We start from the raw sequence: 14668 nt of genomic DNA, 5'->3' as shown, positions 1-14668 counted from the left end.
TTAAGAGCAAGGAGCTAAAATGATAAAGTGATGCAGTTGTTATGCCCAAATTTATTGGAAGAAAGAGAATTGTTCTTTTTATTTTGATGGTGTAAATGATGCATTGAATTGCTAATGGCAGGTTTTCTTTTGTGTGGAATAATTAACACTGTAAACTTATCTGGGTTCTCATACATAATGCAAGCCTTAAAGTCCAGGTTTTAATGTAAAGCTAAGCTGGGTGTCTAGCCAAGAATAAACTCAGTATGTGGAAAAAGTTTCAAGTGTGTTCCCTGTGTATTTATCAGTTCCCACTCAACCAGGGTAACTTTGAGTAGCTCCTTTAGAAGACATTCATTCTCATTCATTTTCATTCACTGTGCAGAAAAATGATTGCATCCATTTGCCATGTAGTTCAGGGTTTGGCACTTACACTGCCTGCTTGAGGAAACTGGTTTGCTCTTTATCGTGGAAAAAATTATTGTCTGTAAAGCTGAGGGAGTAAGGTATTTAAAGAAAAGGGTAAAATATTCAGAACATGAGTCTTCAGCATGGAAAACTGATGATCAAGGGTTTATTTAAGGCTTATGGGTAGCATAAAGGGGTGGCATTACAGTTCACAGTCTTGGTACATGAAATGTCCACAGTGTGTGGCAGTGGAGGAGTCTGTACAACATGTGGGAAGTCTGAGTAACTCTTTGCAACAAGATTGGTGAATGCCAAAACATTATATGGACTTAAGGGAAAAATAGAAAAAAATATATTGGCATACTTCTAAATACAGTCACCAAGTGTTGAAAGGGGGAGCAATATTCTAGGGATTCATGACTACATGTTCTTCAGTGCTCTTCATCCCACTGGTGACACCCACTGGAGGCAACTTAAAGGTTTAGACAGCCCTTTAGTCTGACTCAGAGTATCTTTCTTAGAAATTCAGATTGTGCCCATGTCATTCTGTTCAAAATAGACTGCTGGAGCTGTGGGCTTCCCATGTGTAAGGGAAAGTTTGCAATCATAGGTGGATTGTGGGCCTCTATCATGCTGGTGCTTTTCAGTTCTCTGCATGCTTGGATGATGATGTTGAAATCATGCTTTGCATTTCCCTAGTATTTTTTATGTGAAGATGTGATGATATTGAAGAAATACCTTCCTTGCAAGAATATGATTTGAAAAATAGTTCTAACTACTTGAATCTATCAACTTTTAATGTTTTAACCTTTTTAATTTTTATCTTTTTCTTTGGATCACCAGACATTCTCAAATGGTTTTATCCTCCCTTTATTTACATATAGTGATTTTTCTTGATCTTGTAAGAAGAACTTTTCCATTTTTAGTTCATAAGAGCCCTGGATTTGATAAAGATTGTGAGCAGCAGATGATGAGTGCCAGTAGAAGCTGGTCCCTGAATTTTTGTGATGCTAGGACCCTTGAGTCACATCTTTGGACTTGATCTTATTCCAGTGTAAAAAACATAATGTGATGCTGCTTGTCCATGATTCTGGTGACAAGGCTGACCCAAGGCCCATGCTATTGCCATACAAGGGTTACCAGGTTTTAAGCTAGCTCAGCAGTTTCTAACTAAGCTGTAGGGACAATAGCTTAGGTGGCCCTCCAACGTCTTAATGTTTGCAGAATCACAGAATCATTTAGGTTGGAAAAGACCTCTGAGATCATCGAGTCCAACCTTTGACTGATCACCAACCTTGTCAACCAGACCATGGCACCAAGTGTCATGCCCAGTCATTTCTTGAACACCTCCAGAGATGGTGAACCCACCACCTCCCTGGGCAGTTCATTCCAATGCTTCACAACCCTTTCCATGAAGAAATTTCATCAAGAAGAAACTTGCTCTAAATAAACCTTGTGTGTTAGTAGGCAGAACTGTACATGGTGGCTATAGTGCTGAGTGAGACAGGACTGTTTAATCTAATTCTATCTGTCTTGGTCTCTTTCCTTTTTGTGCCTTGTTCTTAGATCCAGTAATCTTTGAGGAACATTAAATCCAGAAATTATTAATAATTATGATTATAGTAATGGAAAATTAGTTATTTATTCACTGAGTAACTCTGCTTACCATGAAGGCAGCAGGGTGCCTTTATACTTACTGAGGAAGACAATGATGCTGTAAAAATACTGTTTTGGATCTGTGTACTGCAGAGGCCTTCGAGGGATGAGCTGACAGATTCTTTTGTTGTACCATCTCTTGGCAGAGAGATCAACTCTCCTTTCTTGTACTGAGTCACTGCAGTGTTAGAATGAGAAAAAATATAAGCTGTCTCTTGTGATGCCTTCACTGTTCTTTTTACCAGGAGAATTACAGAGCTGAAGTGTAATGGGATGTTGGGGTGTTGAATGGTGCAGAAAGGTAGAAGATGGCCTTTCCTAACCTAGGAAATCTGTTTGTGTTCATGGAAATTGAAGCATGAGGATTCTGACTAAACCAAAAAGGATTATCCTGAACAATAAATGACATCCTGAGATAAAGAAGAGGTTTTCCCCATGTTTCAAGAATTCAGATATCACATTCTAAGCATCTACATATTTTGTCCACTGGTTAGCAAAGCTTGCTTCTCTGACACAGCCAGGATTATGGTGACTCAGAGTAATTTCTCAAGAAATGCAGGAGTGTGACAAGAATTCATGATTATGCATCAGTCCCAATTTGAGAAGCTGAACACTTGAGTATGATTGTTTCAGAGACAGGAAAAGGAGACTGTGAGGTGAAAGACAACTCCTCTCATTCTGTTTATGTAGCTGGGAAGAATCCATCTTTTCTGAAAAATTTCTGTTTTTTATTGAAGAAAAGAATATATTGACTCTTGTTTTCTTTCTTAAAATCTTTTCATCAGTGACAGGATATAGGACCAAAGGTGACCTCTGGAGTTTGTGCGCAGCCACCTCCTGGGTACTTGCAGGCAGAGTGAGTGACCTAGAGCTCAATTAAAGGAGGAGAGCAAGCTGAACATCTCTCTTCTCAGTGTTCTCTGAAGTCTTCTGAAAAGGAGAAATCTTTGTTAGAGAAAAGTCCAACTCTGTAGAAGGGACAAGAGGTAGTGGAGGTGTTTGTATCTAGTTTGTGCTGTGCAAATTAGGGCTTCATTGTCTCCAGACACCTTTCAAGAACTCCATTCTTCCCTTGCAGTAAGGAATAACAGATAGCAAGTACCTAGCTCAGTTTTGGTCTTATGTCTGTCTTTCTAAAACTTTTGTGCATTTGATTCCTAGTCTGCAGGCCACAGACCACTGAAGATCAGCAAGGCCACCAGGAATAGAATGCACCACAAAGGTGAGTGTCTCAGGTGGTGCCTTCTGGTTACCTGGATGGCCCTTGGTAGTGAACTAAGTCATGCCTGAGTCACATGAGTTGCTCTGTCTGGCCATGACTGTACTGTGTGTTCTGTCAGGTGTAGTTCTAGCCATGTGTTTGAGAAGGCAATCCAGAGGTACCTTTGCCACAGGATGAAATGAAAATCTCATTGTTGAGGGAGGGATGTAAGATGATGGGGAGCATAGCAGGGTGGAGAATGTGGTCTGTGTGAGAGCTGCATCTGGGACTGCCTTGGTCTCTTCTTGGGTACTCCTGCTTCAGAGTGTAAGTCCATCTAGTGAACATCCAGAAAATGCAAATCGTGATTAAAAAAAGAGCAGCTGCAATTTCAAATAGGGTTTTTATTCTACTTTCTGAAGACATTTATTTAAAAAGTGATTGAGTACTACCTTGTAAGTAACCCATTTAGGTTTATGGATTTTTCTGGGGAACAGGTATTGCTGTTTGTTTCCTCTGCCGTTACCATGTTCAGTGTCTAGACATTCACACAGCTACTCACAAGAAATCTTTACCTCTATTTTAAAACAACTTGAAATAGATTTGTATATGTAATTATTTTTATTCATATCACTCTTCATTGAACAAGATTTTATCTATGGTGTTGAGAATTGCTGGCAAGACTGCACACCACAGTCTTTCCTGCATTTCACTTTAGTTTGAAGAATACACTGGTTTTGATTAATTTAAATGCAATGACAGAGATGGCAAAAGACGAGTGGAGCAAAAAATCACACACTTTTAGAAAAATTACTTAAACCTAATCTAGATTATTGTAGGCAGAGTGTTTCAGTGAATAAAATCATTAAACTGGGATTCACTGGGTATTTGCTTGCTATGTGTCTGTCACCACTAATAGACAATTTGATTAACGGCGGTCTTAAATACTGTATAATCACATCATATTCTGGTTTTGTTTGCTTTTGAATTCTCCATTAGCAACAAGTTTGCGGGAAATTTTTGAGACAATATAATGTGAACAAATAAAGAAGGATACTATAATTAATGCACACATCTACATGGTTCTGTTGTTAGTATGCCATACATAAGTAATAGATCTGACTCTTTTATTCATTCTGTATTTTCAGTTCAAGCTGAGCACTAGCAAACAGATCACTACATTTCAATGACAGGAGTGGCTTCTGTTAGTGTTTCCCTGTAGCAAAAGTGGACTCTAACAGTAAAGTTAAATAGATGGTAAAGTTATCTGGAGTATTCTCCAGAATTTAGAAAAGACCTTTACAGATAAAGCATTTGGCTAGAATGTGGAATCCATGTTCAATGGGGATGAAAGTGATGGGGTGACTTCCATAGGGCGACAGTTGGTTAGAGGATGGCAGCAGACACAGCTTTTTGCAAAATAATGCCACATAATGTTAGCAAGACGGAGATTGCGGCGGCGCAGTCTTGTGATTCATGGGCGACCACCCCATGCCACAAAGAGGGGGGGCTGCCCGGGGCTGGAACACACCGGGGCACGTGTGGCTGCGGCAGGCTGTGGAGCTGCTGGGGATGCGAGCTGCTGTGGAGGCGCAACAATGAAAGAAGTGTAGGGTCGCAGTCTGTGATTCCAAAGGATTTATTAGGGTCCACGGGCAAAGGGTGAGGGGAGAGGAAGAGGGATGGGGAAGGGAGGGATGGAGACAGGTGAGGAAGCAGAGAATGCGAACGCTCGATCAAAGGCGGCAGGGGCTTAAAAGGGAAGGGAAGAGGGGCGTGGTTAGCTCTGAGGAGCCAACCAGGAAAGCCAGAGGGGAAGAGATAACGAGGGGAAAAGGGTCACACCAATAAGCAGAGGAGAGTACAAACCCAGGCTAGGGAGAGATTTCTAGAACATAAACCATATACAGCTCATGCTAATATGCATACCCCAAATCCTACTAGCCTACTGCAACAGGAGATCAGGAAAGAGATGAGAAAAACTAACTAAATATGAGGTGAGAAATATAAAATTACTGAGACTGTTGTTCACCACATATGAGTTCACTAGAGCACATTCAAGCTGTGGGATAGCTACTTTCATTTTATGTCCATTCACTGGCCAGTCTGTGTCCAGGGCTGGACTGTCAGCAACCCTGGGGTGCATCGGAGCAGTGGGTCTGCTGTGGGGTAAGGGGTTACTGCCTCAGTCAAGGACAAGGGTGCCAGCTTACCCAGAGTCATGACGATGTGTCCAAGCCTTCACTAGCTTGATGGATAGGTGGGACCCTGCAGACCCACTGTCATCACCTACTGGTAGAGTAGTTCCACTTCATCTCTCTGCTCAGTTCCCAAAGGGAAGTGTCTGGTGGCCTTCAGTGTGAAGATTGTCACTTATGTGGTCTGGAAGGTTGGCTTTCTCCGGGCTACTTCACAGCACTAAGGACCTTCTGGCACCATGGTTATTCAAATAATTTTCTGTCCAGCTCACCCACTTTCTCACAGAAAGTTGGTGGCATCCTCCACAGGAGGTCTGACATGGTTCATAGCCATTTTAAGTGTATTGTCGTGTCCTGCAGGTTGTGCCTACTTTTGATTGGCATTTTAATATTCTAGGTGAATGCCAGCAAGACAGCTATTGTGAATGAGACTTCTGTTACTTTTATCTAGTGTTTTCTGAAAACAAAATGGTGATCACAAGATAATCTCTTTCCTCATAGTTAAGAGGATGAGAGTTTATGAAAAACTTCATGAAAAAGGCTTAACACTAACATCCCAAACCCAAACTGGCTTCTCACTCCCTCTCATTGAAACAGTGGTGGAGTGCAAATTATCTCAGAGGTGTGTTGCTGAGGTATGGGTAAAACTTAGTCACATTTAGGTACACTGCCTCAGTTCTGCTTTTGAATGCCATGTCTACTACCCTGCAGAAGTTGTTTGAGCTGCAACAAATAGCACTCTCAACACCATGTTTCAAAGTGGAATGGGCTGGACAAGTGTGTTATTTGGGACAGCACCCTTGAGCTGCATGAATTCTCAGCAGTGCTTCAAGCCAGCAAGTTTTGTGTCTCTAGAAGCATTAAATCAGGACTCTGGATTCCTGAGGCACCAGCAGCAAACCAGTCTGGGGGTCCTGCCCTCAGGGGAAGGGTGGAGAGGTGAAAAGTGCTGGAAAGAATGACTGCAGGGCCCACTGTCTCTGCTGTGAAAGCACCTTGCAAACGTTCCCTCTGAGGAGTTAGTTCCTCACCTAAATCCTGAGACCTCTAGGGGTCATACAAGTGCTGTTTGTTCTAGTTGCTGGGTTGCTTCAAGGCCATGCTTGTAGGCAACGTTTTAAAGATAAAAAAATGGCCACTCTTAACCCTAAATGTGCTGTTTCCTCCAAGAAGCAACAAGCGATGTAGCCTTGTTAGTACAGTTGTTTCTGTTAATCTTTTATTAAGGACTAAATAAATGAAGAATTCTGTCCTGTGGGCAAGTGCAAAGACTCCTATTCTGAAAGGCTGCTTCATTACTTCCTCAGAAGCCATGCTTTAATTTATAGTGTGATTCAGGGGCTAATGGTTTTAGGTCTGATTTGAGGTAAGCTGTTAATCCTCGAAGTCCTCCCGATTGAAGTTTTCATGAGCAGTGGAGGTTGGTCACTACACGTGGTCAGGATCGTCTGGTACGTCGCTGGGAGCAAGAGAAAATACCTGCTGGAGGCACTAGGAGCTATGGCAGGAGGACCCTGAGCCCCTGGCCAGGTTGTGGAGTTAATTTTCCCCATAAGAGCCCTCACAAAGCTGTGCTTTGCATTGGTAGCTGGAAAAATGTGGATAACACCCCAGTGTTGTGGCTGCTGCTGAGCAGTGCTTCACTGCATCAAGGCTGTCTCTCCAACATTCCCCCTGGCCAGGAGGCTGGAGCTGGGCATGAATTTGGGGAAAGACAAAGCCAGGACAGCTGACCTACTGACCAAAGGATATTCCATAACATAAGACGTGGTCATCTATAAAAGCTATGAGAAAGGAGGAAGGGAAGGTGGTGGTGAGTAGGTGGGAAATTTTTCTGCCATAGAAACTGCTATGCGTACTGAAGCCCTACTTCCCAGGTTGAACATCACCTCCTGATGGGAAGTAGAGAATAAATATTTTTTTCTCCTTTGCTTCTGTCCACAGCTTTTGCTTTTGCTTTATTAAACTGCCTTTATCTTGATTCATAAGGGTTTTTTTTCCCAAGCTATTTTCTCCCTCCCTGTTCTGCTGAGGAGGTGAACAATAAGATTGATTTAGTGGGCAGCTGGTGTCCAGTGAGGGTCAACCCACCACACCAACTTAAACTTTCCCTGATATATCAGATTACCATCCTCTGGAGGATTCCTGGAGTGTAGAGACTGTGCAACTGCTCCTGTGAGGTAATAGATGTAATAAGACAGTGTTGGAGGTAATTTGGTCCAGTCCAAGAGACACAGAGCACTTAAACTGCAGCCTGGTCCTGGTTTATGCTCTGACCTTCTCCCATGACACTGTTTCCATCATACCTGCTTTGTAAGTGGTCCTCTTGAGCCCAGCCAGGCAGGTGACTCCTTCCCCTTCCCTCTCCATCCCAGAGGGACTCATGCCTGAAGTTCTCCATGCACATGGCAGAGGGAAGAAGGCAGTGCTGCTGAGCAGGCAAAATGGCTGCAGACACTGCCAGACTCCCTCATCAGTCTAGATGTATTTGCTTGAATGGTGATATGACCAGCCTGGGGGGAAGGACTTCATCTTGTGCAGCAGCAAAACATCAGTCACCATTCATTTCCTCTGTGCTGCAGCTGTGGCTGTTACCTTGCTCTTTTGTAACTTTTATTTTCTTTAAAAAACCCACAGAAAAAATAGCTGGAACAAGAAGGTAAATGTTAACCAGATCTGTATCAATATTGTCTTAAATACATTAAGTACACAAAGCCCTGCCTATAGAGAAGGAACATGGCACAATTACTGATTTGAGAAATTCCTGTCCATACAGGACATCTGAAAAGTTACAAACAATGAACTCAAAAGAAGGAAGCCTTGTGGGGGATGCAGTGGGACCCAAAATTGCAGGTTTTACACACAGACAATGGGGCTTTATCACAGACTGGAGAGAACCAATGGGCAGATCTGCAGTTGTGTGGCATCTACTTTTAATGAGATGCTTATTTAAAGATGAGGCATCAAAGTGTGATTACAGCTCTGGGCCATGGTCCTGCTGCTGCTGGTCTTGCTGTGAGTGAGGCCTGCTCTTGTGGCTTGTCTACCAGCAAGTACTCTATGTTTTTTTCTTTAGCAGAATGTGGGAATAAATTGCTCCAGATGGGAGTGAATACAAGACAGATGAGAATGATACTACTTTTTTTCATTTTCTGCTTCATTGTGTTTAGTAGGGGTGCTTAGCTAGGACATTGTGTATTGGTACTGATTTTTCAATTCCTTTAAGGTAATGGCTGTAGCTTTTTTTCTTTCAAAATTAAGCATCTCTTGATGAGTTTAGAGACGGCACTTGTAGAAATAGAGTATTGTGCCAGGATACCTGCTTTGGTTAAGCTCTGGGTCCTGCTGAGGTGCTTCCTGCCCTGGTAGCAGGACCACCACTTTGGAAGTATCCCACAAGTGTATTGGGCTTACCTACAGCTCTGCAGTTCTCAGGGTTGACCCTTCAGGTGCACTCAGGCATTATTATTGAATAAACAAATACAGGCAATTTCTATTACAGAGATAAAGATTTCTCTTAAAATGGATTAAATCTGTAGGGAAGGGGAATAGAGACTTCATTTAGTCCAGGAAGAGCTGCAGCGGGGAGCGTGTGCTGAACAAAATGCAGCTTTGTTAGAATTTTCTGACTTTTTACCTGGTACGTGAGTGTCCCCTCTTTTTATCGCTCCTATGGATTATGCTGTCTCACTGTAAGTAAGATCTCTCCAAAGAGCAGCTTTATCTACACCAGGTAATTCACCTAATTGCATGCTATTGAAAGAAAGGTGTTTTACTCTGGTAGGGAGCTAGAAGTTTCAAGGTTCATTGCAAAACTAAGAGAAAAAGTATCTTATCAAAGATCTATACAATCACTTGTAGTTTGCTTTTGTTCTCTTAAATACTGTCCAACAACTCTGGATCCCATGTGAAATAAGTGGGTTTACTTTTATGACCTCTGTATATAACAACTGACATTCTGCATACCTCTTCTGAGATCAGTGCTAATTCCTTTTGCTGCTGTTGGTGGGTGTTGCACAGCCTAGCTTCTGTCTTGGCTGTTTTGCTTCAGCCTTGCTGAGTTAAGTGCCAGAGGTTTATTACATGCTTTCTATCTGGGTTAATTTTTTTCACTCTCTGAATTTACTAATTGCCATTTGTAAATTTTCCTGGTGGTAAAGGTTACAAAGATAACTTGTCCTTCATGGCTTAACCTCTTGGTACATCTCAGGTTATGAAAGGCGATGTTGAAGTTTGCTGATTAAATTAATTACTCTTCTGAGGTTTCATCATAAAGAAAAACTCTTTTGTCTTTGTAGTTCACTTCCATAAAATTTTTGCATCACATCTCAGAGCTGGGCTAGGAACCTCTAATTTTACTGGAGCACAATCAGATAGTAGAAAGAGTTTATTTTTGTCAAACATAAACCTGATCCTTAACTGTATGTTTCATAGAAGGAAGGCAGAGGAAGGCCCTCTGCTTCATGAGACTGGAAGGCATGCTGCTGCTTTTGTTTCCAAACTGTCTGCCTTTGCTAGAAACATCTCCAGGCTGATGAAACTGGAACAAAGCCTGAGAAGAAAGCAATAGTGTTCTGGTGTCTAAAGCCACACAAACCAGCACTCAATGTTCACTCTAGCCCCTTCAGAAAACTCACTCATGGAAGTGTGTGCTTCTGAGGGTAAGATACACTTTCCAAAGCTATACCTGAGTGCAAATAGGGGATCCAGTGCCCTAAACTAACCTCTTCCTGTTTGTGGGAACAAGGAGCAAGCTAGTACTAGGCTGTCTTCATAGAAAGCTGGTCTCTCCCTGTTTTTACATCCGGCACTCCTGGTTAGCCTTTGCTCTCTTGCACTGAAATGCACAGGGCCATCTCTGCTGCTGTTCCTGACAGTCACACTGCCAGAGTCCAGCAGGGCACGTAGAGCTGAGTTAATACCAAATCATGCAGAACGGTCCTTTATGTGAGCTGTTGGGGAGGATGTGTAGAAGTAAATGCCCCTGTCCCTTCTGCATGCTGAGCCTCCTGCTTTTCCTTGCTGACATGGTCCTTACTGTGTTTTTTATCACTGGGTACAGCATTGCAAAGGTGGCATCGCAGCTCGTCTGGAGTTGTTGCAATATAGCTGATTGTGGTGATGTGCTGACACATTAGAAAGCTCCCCAGAGCCACTGCAGCAGAGAAGCCCACTACCTGCAGAGGTAATCAGCCCAGGGACATCTTAAATACCTCCTTGTTATGATCTGGGGTCTCTATGGACTAGCATTGAAGCCTTGCCTTTCCTGCCCAGATCATCTCCAAGGCAGATGGAGCAAAGCCACTGTGGTACCTGTAAAATATAGATTATAAGTTTAAAAACAGGCAATAAAGTACACTTATGGCTATCACAAGGCAAGATGTAATCATTGCATTTTTAGAATTATAAAATGGTTTGGGTTAGAAAGGACATAAAAGATCATCTAGTTCCAAGCCCCTGCCATGGGTAGAGATACCTTCCACTAGACCACATTGCTCAAGTCTCTATCCAACCTGGCCTTGAACATTTCCAGGGATGGGTCATTCGCAGTTTCTCTATGCAACCTGTTTCTGTGCCTCACCACCCTCAGAGTGAAGAATTTCTTCCTAATACCTAATTTAAATATACCCTTTCTCAGTTCGAATCAACTGCCCCTTGTCCTGTTGCTACATGCCCTTGTGAAAAATCCCTCAGGCTCTCTTGCAGGCCCCTGTTAGGTACAAGAAGGTGTTGTGAGCTCTCACTGGGAGTGTTCTCCTCTCTGGGCTGAACAACTCGATCTCTCTCAGCCTGTCTTCACAGGAGAGGTGCTCTAGCCACCTGTTCATCTCAGTGGCTCTCCTCTGGCCTTGCTCCAGCAGGTCCATGGCCTTCTTGTGTTGGGGGCTACAGAGCTGGATGCAGTACATTAAATTGGAGAATCCCGAAATGCTTATGAGAGTTCACAGAAAGTGAGTAACATGAATTTTTTGATCTTCCAAGCCCTTTGTAGGCACTTCTGTTCCTGTGCTAGTGAATCGAGTAGAGGTTCATCCAGTTCTGAGGGCTGAACCTCAGCTCAGCAGTGAGGCTGGGGCCAGGGTACTGCAGCTGCCTGACTACCCCTGGCTGCTCTTCTCCATGCAAGTCCAAGCCTTTGGGGGTTTTGCAGAGCGTTTGGAGAAGAAATGTACACTATAACATCTGTGTCCTGTTGTACTGGGAAAAAACTGATTTCAGCTGTTTCCAGTGTCTTTGCTGGATTATGTTTTAGCACAGAATTTATGAATGCAATGATTAAATGTACTTTTGAAGCAGCTTTTCTGGCAGCATGTAGTGAAAGTAAGGGCAGCTTTACGAAAAAAGGCTCTCCAAGCAAGATCTAAAGGCAACATTCAAAATTACTCTTAAGATGCATTTTTCTTCTCTTTCCAGAACATCCAGTCCTCATGTCTCCTTTTTCACTTAGTCACTGCACATCATTTTTCCAAAGCCCAACTTCACAGCTCCTCTGTTTCATCACTTCCCAACTTGGAAATCATTTGCAGCATGTCCTTGTACTTGATCTTGGATATATGAGATCCCCAGCTGAAGCCAGTCTTTGTTGCCTCTTGTGCAGAGGACATACTTGATACATGAGCAATACTATGCCCAGTATGTTCACTACATCTGCTGCACTTCTGCCAGATGTCAGGCTGTATTTCTAACCAGTACAGTGTTCAGGCATGATCTGAACAGCCTGAACACCTATGGCAACCCCTGGCACTGAAGCTGCCACCTACCTGCCAATACAAAAGGCTTTCTGCAACATTGGGGATGATGTAAGCTTTATTTATTCCTGTGGACAGAGCACATCTGCTGTTTCTCAATGTGCTTATCTTGAACTGCCTTGTGGAAAGTAGCTCTTTCATCCATAACTCCTTCCTTAAAATCAATGGTAGCAAATACCAACATTTTCAGAACTGCTCAAGATGAGATTTTCAAGGGCACGTTGCTCTAAATGGAGTTTAGTGTCTCAAAAACCAAGACAGAATGAGGGCTAAATCTTCAGAATTGCAGAGGAGCTGCTTTTAGATGGGTAAGCATGTCAGAGCAACTACCACAATCTCCAAAGGTGAATGCTCCTTCCCACCTTCCCCACAATGAGACATTATTCCTCTATATTTCAGGCCCAGGAAAATCATGTATAGCTTAAATGGAAGCAATGACAGGAAGGTAAAGGGAGTGTACAAAGTACCTATGCAAAATAAAAAGGAATGATGGCTGATTGAGCTTCCTTCTGTTTTAGTTGAGAGGGAGAGTACTTGTGTGTTGACACCTAGTAAATAAAAAGAAAGCATGTTCATCTGCAGAAATCCCCTGAGATGGAACTGCCTGGAGGCTGAAGGGATGCTGGGGAACAGTAGATAAACTTGTCCTGTTCTTTCTCTTCCCTGGTTATTGACTTCTGCCGGTGCTGGACACTAAATCTTGGGCTAAATGGATCCTGCATCAGATTCAGCACACATACCTGTAAATTCTAACTGTGCAGCTGCTAAAAAGATGGAAAGATCTTCCTGGGGAATTAATGTATTTTCTCTTAGGTTGTAAATGGTGAGGAAGCAAATCCATCACTCTGCTTCTTCTTCATTATTCATCTTGGGCTACTTTGAAATATCATCTTCTCTCTTAGCACTCCTTTTAGTGGCAAGCAAGTTGAGTAAATTCAAACTGCTTTGCAGTTTGGGCTGAGCAAGTGTAGAAACAAGAGTTTAAAGTAGTCACAGTTGTCTCTGTTCTGGCAGAGAACCCCCACAGTACAGTGGACCAGAACAGCCATTGCATGAGGCTCCTTATAGTGGGAATGTCCAACCAAAAATCAAAATTTCACACGAGCAGTCGCTTTGGCAACAGCCTGCTAGCAAGCTGTCATCTAGCAAGCTGCCAGGGTAAGTCTTCATGAAGTGGGGAGGTGTTGGCAGCTCAAACCCACGGGAGCAGAAGTGATGGGTCAGGGCTGCAGTATGGGGGCTGACGCTACGGCTGCCCAATGCAGCACTGCTCACTCAATGCATGTGTGCCTGTCCTGTTTGGGATGCAGCTCAAGTGGATGCCTCTGAACAGCTTTTTGGCAGAAATTTTACAATTTTTTGCCCAGCTTTATCATTTGTATCATAGTTCCTGTATCAGTTCATCCTTGATATTGAGCCTTTTATGTCAATTTAAACGTATCTATTTCTAGCTTTCATCAGTTTCAGCCTCTTATGCCATCTGCTAGATGTCCAAAAGTTGCTTTCTTACTAGAAAATTGTGATCTGCTATATTTACCCTTCAATCAGAGATATTAGCTCATTTGAACCTGGTTTTTAGTCTTTGATCCTATAATAACCATCAAAAGCTTTTGTTCCTTCTGATCAAAGTGGAAAAGTGAAATGTAGAGACTCACCTTAATTTTCCTTAGCATTCCTCTGCTTTTTGAGAAGAAGAGCCTTATTCCTTGTCTGTTTTCTCTCTTCTCCACCCTCTTAAGCCTCATCTACTATTAAATCTTATCTTCTTGGAACAAGCAAAGCCCTAATTACACTGAATTTCTGTATTAAAAACACTGGATAGCAGTTCCTTAGCCTGCCCTGCCATTTCTGGAGTGAAATAAGTGCTTGCATAAAGCTGCCCTTTGTTTTCCTTGTTGACCTCTTGCAGGTTTTTCCACTCTGCCTTTGCTTTTTTCCTTCCCCCTTCTGATTTCATTAAAAGAGGAGCTTTCATCTTTTGTTTCGGGAGGTGTGTGTTTCCATGTGCACTTATATGCTGACCCTTTTGTGTTCCTTTCATATCAAACTCAAAAAAAAGTGGAAAACTTGCAGGGAACAAGACCTGAGATCTCTAAGCTCTGTCCAACCCCATGACCTTGCTCCTTACACTGGGGTTATAATGTCAGACTGCAAGGAAAGGTATTCTGGAAGTGCACATAGATAGAATTTTGTCAGATGATGACTACACTTCCACCTCTTCTACTCATTTTGGAGCTTATTGATTGGCCAATTAATAAATAGCCAGGCAACAACTAATGAAAAAAAAAAGAAAAAGAAAAATGACTGTTCTGGTAAGACTGGAACGGACAATTGGAAAATATGGAGGGACTCTAAGGAAGCCTGTCAAGCTTAATTTATAATAATGCTTTAAAGTTTATAAATGAACTATCAGAAAGCTGTTCTGAAATCTCTTTCTGGTAGGCAGGCTCCCTTTTTTCCCCAGAATAATGTGTGAT

The sequence above is a fragment of the Lichenostomus cassidix genome, chromosome 4, assembly GCF_008360975.1.
Source record: "Lichenostomus cassidix isolate B80296 chromosome 4, HeHo_3.0, whole genome shotgun sequence".
NCBI classification, from domain to species: Eukaryota; Metazoa; Chordata; class Aves; order Passeriformes; family Meliphagidae; genus Lichenostomus; species Lichenostomus cassidix.
The sequence above is the reverse complement of the archived record's forward strand: the minus strand, read 5'-3'. Positions refer to the sequence as shown.